The sequence below is a fragment of the Pituophis catenifer genome, unplaced genomic scaffold (genome assembly GCF_029215685.1).
Source record: "Pituophis catenifer annectens isolate HBS135680 unplaced genomic scaffold, rPitCat1.0.hap2 SCAF_15, whole genome shotgun sequence".
Classification (NCBI taxonomy): domain Eukaryota; kingdom Metazoa; phylum Chordata; class Lepidosauria; order Squamata; family Colubridae; genus Pituophis; species Pituophis catenifer.
The window spans coordinates 11,031,718-11,038,053 of NW_027256895.1; positions in this window are offsets into that span (position 1 = coordinate 11,031,718).

Sequence of the window (6,336 nt, forward strand, 5' to 3'; positions counted from 1 at the left end):
GGTCGGGATTTAGCCTTGGTATCTTGGAAGAGGTAGATCGGATTCCGATTTATTGCAGGATCTATCCAAGCTCTGTTTGCAGGATCTATCCAAGCTCTGTTTGCAAGATCTATCCAAGCTCTGTTTTGTGGAAGGCAAAGAGAAGAGAAATGATGAATAATCAAAAAGATGCAATGCTCACATGCCACCCAGTTTCTCAAGGCTCCTTAAATGAAGGGACCTTTGTTCCCCAGCCAATAAAATTTGAATGGCATGCTGACAGCTCTGTAATCTCAGCATGTTGCTTGTTCCTTACCTTCCTCATCTGTTGCTAAACTTCCTCCTCTATAACACAGGTTATAGTGTTTTTCAGCAAGAGGCTGTATTTATACGCAGTGCTGCCTAACTTTTGTCCTTGTGCCCACAATTTAGATCTCAAAGTCCTGAGAGAGAAAAAAAAAGTTGTTGGCACAGTTGATGCTGAATGAAAATTAACAATCTGGAAGGTCACTGGCCTTTGCAGAACAAACATTGATGACACAATTTAACCAAGAAAGGGGAAAAAAAACCAGATACATTCAGCTGCAATACAAATGAAGGAAAGGTGCATGCATGAATGAGGCTTACTCAGTTAGTTTGGCAAAGGATCTAGCAGTCACCAGCTCCTCTTTCGAGCTGCTTTCTATAGTGGGGCACCTTATACTATAGCAGTTCTCTGCAATCTGATGATCACTAGCTACAATAGTGACCAAAATTATGGAACCTTTTGGGAAAAGTGTATTTTTGAGGTTTGATGGCCAATAACACCACTTAACCGAATTGAAAATCTATGGAGCCAACTAAAGAAACTTGTTAGTCAGAAGCGACCCAGCAATAAAACCCAGTTCATAGAAGCCATCATTCAATCTTGGTTTCACATTAGAACAGCTGCAGATTTAAAAGACTTGGTTCACTCCTTTCCAAGTATTCACCAGTTTCAACCCTGCTTCGTCGCTGAGTTCAGTGAAGGCCATCGTAGTGCTGCTTCCTAACTGGGTTTGCCTCAAGGCCACATTGCAAATGGCTTCCCTCCTGGAATTGTTCTCTGACAGCTGAAAGCGATGAAGAAAGGTTGTACACCGCAAAAGCGCAACTCATTGTGACCCATAAAGAAAGTCAGAGCTCGTTGGAGTAATATAATATTCAGCAGGTGACTTGATTATTTTATGAGAGCAATGTTGCCAAGAGTTTATTTAGTTTGCAAAGCAATTCCACAGTTTATTGGGAAAGAAAAGAGTTTAAAGCGAGGCCTGCGCTAGAGTTCAACTCCCTGCTTATCCTCGAGTTTATTGTCTGATAATGGGTAAATTACGTTTATCCTGAGTCATTCCTTATAACACGATCTAAAGTATCATTATGGTTTTCAAGATGAAGAATTTGAAAGGTTGTCAGAAGACTTACCTCCCCCCGTACCTCATTTCCCGTTTCAAGAACTGTTAATTTCTGATATATGCCTGACATGGATATAGGATCCTGCGGGTTTAACAACCGGTTCGGTGATCACGCGCTGTGACACACATGCACAGTTTTACAAATACTAACCTTCTGTGTTACCACTTGCTAGTTATACAGCTGAGCTGTGGCAATCCGCTCTTCTGCGCCGATCAGCTGAGAAGATTAAGGTAAGTAAAGTGCATGGGGGGGGGTGGGCCGACCTGATCGTCGGAACGAACTGGTTCGCTCCCAGCTGATCATCAGAGCTACCAGTTTGCCCGAACCAGTCCAAACCAGTAGAAGCCCACCCCTGGATATGGCTGTTCCATTGCAACTATGATCACAGCTGTAATCTACTGTTTGCTCATCTCTGTCTATAGGATGACTGTCCCCTGTACAATAGTTTCAGAAATAGAAAAAGCAGGAATTAAATTATTTAAATTATTTAATAATTAATAATTTAATTAAATAATTAATTTAATTTAATAATTAAATTAAAATAATTAAAATACCGATTTGCCAAACTGATTTCCTCATCAAATATCCTGTTCACATAATTGCTATTGGAGCTATGAATACAATTCTCTCAGGATAAGAAAATTATATCTTTATGTCTATTACTTCCATTGAAGTCTGAACAGAAAGAATAGATTTTGCACTATCAACATCTTAGAGAAATTGACTACAATACCTTACAGTTCTACATCTCTTAATTTATAGCACAAACTCCAACATGGAAATATCCTTTTAGTTTAGTTTAGTTTAGTTTATTTGATTTGTATACCGCCCTACTCCCGAAGGACTCAGGGTGGTGAACAGCCAAGCAATAAAATACATAAATACACAAAATTTAAAAACCAGATAAAATCAAATTAAATCATTTTGGCCCAGACAGATTAAAACACCCCAATAATTTAAAAACAGATTAAAATTTACATATTAAAAGAGGGAGGAGATTAGGCCAAGCCCGCTTGATGGAATAAAAAAGAATTCACAGCGCGGCGGAAGGTGCGCAGATCCGGGATCCTCCGTATCTCTGGGGGGAGCTCATTCCAGACGGTAGGTGCCCCCACAGAGAAGGCTCTCCCACTAGGGGCCACCAGCCGACACTGTTTGGCTGACGGCACCCGGAGGAGTCCCGATTTGCCAAACTGATTTCTTCATCAAATATCCCGTTCACATAATTGCTATTGGAGCTATGAATATGATTCTCTCAGGATAATAAAATTATATCTTTATGTCTATTATTTCCATTGAAGTCTGAGCAGAAAGAATAGATTTTGCACTATCAACATCTTAGAGAAATTGACTACAATACCTTACAGTTCTACATCTCTTAATTTATAGCACAAACTCCAACATGGAAATATCCTTTTAAGAGGTCTGGGAGAATTTCTCCCCTCACTCCCCCTCATTATGAGATATTATGAGTATATAATAATAATAATAATAATAATAATAATAATAATAATAATAACAACAACAACAACAACAACAACAACAACAACAACTTTATTGTCATTGTACGTGTATACACAGTATACCCATACAATGAAATTCACTTAACCCCCAAAGGCCAAGTCCAACACATATAACAATCCCCAAACACACTCCCACCCACAATTCCCCACCCTAACCCACCCAAATATCCACACAACAGACCAAATAATACTGTCCAACAGCTCACTGATGGTGGCCGTTTAGTTCATTGTTGAGTGCAATTATAGCCTGGGATAAAAACTATTCATAAAATGTGTGGTCCGAGTTTTAATTATTCTGTATCTTCTGCCAGAAGGCAACAGTCCAAAAAGATTGTAAGCAGGATGGGAAGAGTCTCTGAGAATGTTATGCAACTTTCTCAAACAGCGAGATTCGAAGATGTCATCCAGGGCTGGTAGCTGGAGTCCGATGATATTTTGGACAATTTTAATAATTCTCTGTAGAGATTTTTTGTCCGCTACAGAGCTGCTCCCATACCATGCAAGAATGCCGTATGTCAGGACACTCTCAATGGTGCTGCGATAGTAGGAGAGAAGTGGATGCTGAGATAGATTTATCTTCCTGAGCATAGGCTTAAGCTGCCTATATCAGTGGTGGGATTCAGCTGGTTCTATCCGGTTTGGGTGAACTGGTAGTGGTGACTGTGGTAGGAGGCGCCTACCTGTTCTGATGTAATGCCGTCCTATTTAGCCACGTTTTAGAGGCCGTGCGCATGTGCCGAAGGCCCGCACGTGAGCAAAGAGCATGCATGAAAGGCTGAGCATGCATGGACACATGCGCGCTCACATTTGCGAACTGGTAGGGAAGGTAAGATAAGCGGTGGCTCAGTGGCTAAGACACTGAGCTTGTCGATCGAAAGGTCAGCAGTTCAGCAGTTCGAATCCCTAGTGCCGCGCAACAGGGTGAGCTCCCGTTACTTCTCCCAGCTTCTGCCAACCTAGCAGTTCGAAAGCATGTAAAAAATGCAAGTAGAAAAAATGGGGACCACCTTTGGTAGGAAGGTAACAGCGTTCTGTGCGCCTTTGGCGTTTAGTCCTGCTGGCCACATGACCACGGAGACGTCTACGGACAGCACTGGCTTTGGAACTGAGTAGGGCACCGCCCCCTAGGGTCAGGAACGACTAGCACATATGTGCGAGGGGAACCTTTACCTTTAGGGAAGATAAGTGAATCCCACCTCTGGGCCCTATATGAGATACTTCTAACTAGGAAGGCTCCAGAGTTTTATTCAGTTTGAACTCCAGATTGAACTTGAATCAGATTTCATCTGATTTATACTTCTCAGATGAATGAGCAGAAAAGCATGAAAACACACTAGACTTGTTTTTTGAGTATCATGTTTCTCCAGTTGTTGCAATATAGTTCTCACTTTTAAAAAAATCTAAAATATTTGTGGAAGTGAACACTGTTTTGATCGTATTTGTCAAAGATTGCAATATCTTTTTTTCCCCCTCCTTGGAGTGGGATACAAAAAGTGTGATGAGCATCCTCCCATATTTTTTTTACCCATTCAGTTAGAGGCTTATGAGGCTGATTAAGCTGAGAAAACATGGCCCAATTTATCCAGTGAGCATCAAGATCAAATGGTAATTTGAATCCAGGCCTCTCTTGTGCAAGATTGCATTGCTAGATTGCATTGATATTAAAATATATTTTAACCAGGGGTGAAATCTAAAAATTTTTGCTACCGGTTAAGCATGGCTTAATTAGTGGGTGTGTCTTGGTGGTAAGGTGACTGGGTGGGCGTGGCCAAGTCAATGTCACTTCTTTGCCTTTTTTTAACCTACAAAACACGACACAACACAATTGGCTCACCCACAATGTAAAAGCAGCTGTGCTAGACTCAAAATGGCCCCACAACAAGCAGGAACCTCACACAGCCACAAAAAGCCCCCCCCAAAAAAAACAACTTTCACACTTTACACACACATAATTCCACATAAAGCTTTGTGAGATTTTGTGTGTTTGTGTAGTTAGAGTAAAACACTACAGAAACACACTAAATCTCAGAAAGCTGCACAAATATTATTTTATTTTTTATTTATTTTTATTTTTATATAAAAGCAGCTAAATTTAAATCTTCCTAAACTTTAAATGGCTAGGTCTAAAAAAAGAACAACTAAAAAAAAACCCAATTAACTATTTTTTTTAAAGCTCCCAAAGGAAAAAAAAAACTTACCCAATAGAACAGGGGTCTCCAACCTTGGCAACTATAAGACTTGTGGACTTCAATTCCCAGAATTCCTCAGCCAGCTTTGCTGGAAGTTGAAGTCCACAAATCTAGGCAGGAAGGCAGGCAGGCAGAAAGAGCTGCTCACCGATGAGCTTGATTGCAGGCAGGGATATTCAGTTGCTTGCTGATGCATGGATTGCGATCGTCATGCGATCAGCAGCTAAGGTAAGCAAGCTGGAGGCTGGGATGGGGGGAGAGAAAAAAAGATTTTTTTTTTCTTTTACATGGCTCTGGCAATCCAAGATGAGTTGCCTGATTAGCAGGCAACTCAGCTGGGATGTCAGAGCTTGGCTGGTCAGAGCCATTTAAAAGGGAAAAAAAGGCTCTGATGATCGCGGGGCTCAGCTGGACATGGGGGGCGGGGGCAGGGATTTTTGCTACCGGTTCTCCGAACTGCCCACCGCCGTCGCTACCTACTCGCCCGAGCCAGTCCGAACCGGGAGCATTTCACCCCTGATTGTAACCCTTAACCACAGATGTATTATTTCGGCTACGCTATTACAGACATGAGGTCATAATGACCTCTGTAGCAAAAAGACATTTGATGTTTTCATGGTTGGATCTAAAAATTGATTTATAAAGCAGTAAACCAAAAATATATATTGATCTCTATCAAATCCACGTCGCGCAGGTCACTTTTTGTTTCTCCATCCTTGAACTTCAATCTTTCTTCTCTCATTTTTACATTGGTCCACTGAACGATGGCGCTAATAATTTCTTTAGAAAATAATAATTTCCAAATCTCTAGGGGAATAGGGGAATTTCCGTGATTTCTAGCTGCTGGCTGTAGTCGTGGTAATTGCACAACAATATTGTGACTAGCTGTTCTGGATCTATTGCTTCCAAAAGGTGCCAGAAGACCATTTGAATGTGTTCTTGCCATATCAATTATTGCACAATTTAGCTTGTACCTGGTCATCAATTTCATTGGGACCTTCATCATTGCTGATGTCAGAATCAGCGGCAGTGGCAGGTTCCTCATCATCCATTACAAAATTTTCATCACAATCTGATTCCACTTCACTCAGACCACTCTCTGCTTCTCCATACCATTTTAGAAAGTTTTTTTGAAGTTTCTTCGAACTTCGAAGTTTGAAGTTTGTATCACCAAATTTTTTTGATGGAAAACTTGGCCCCGGCATTATAAAAAA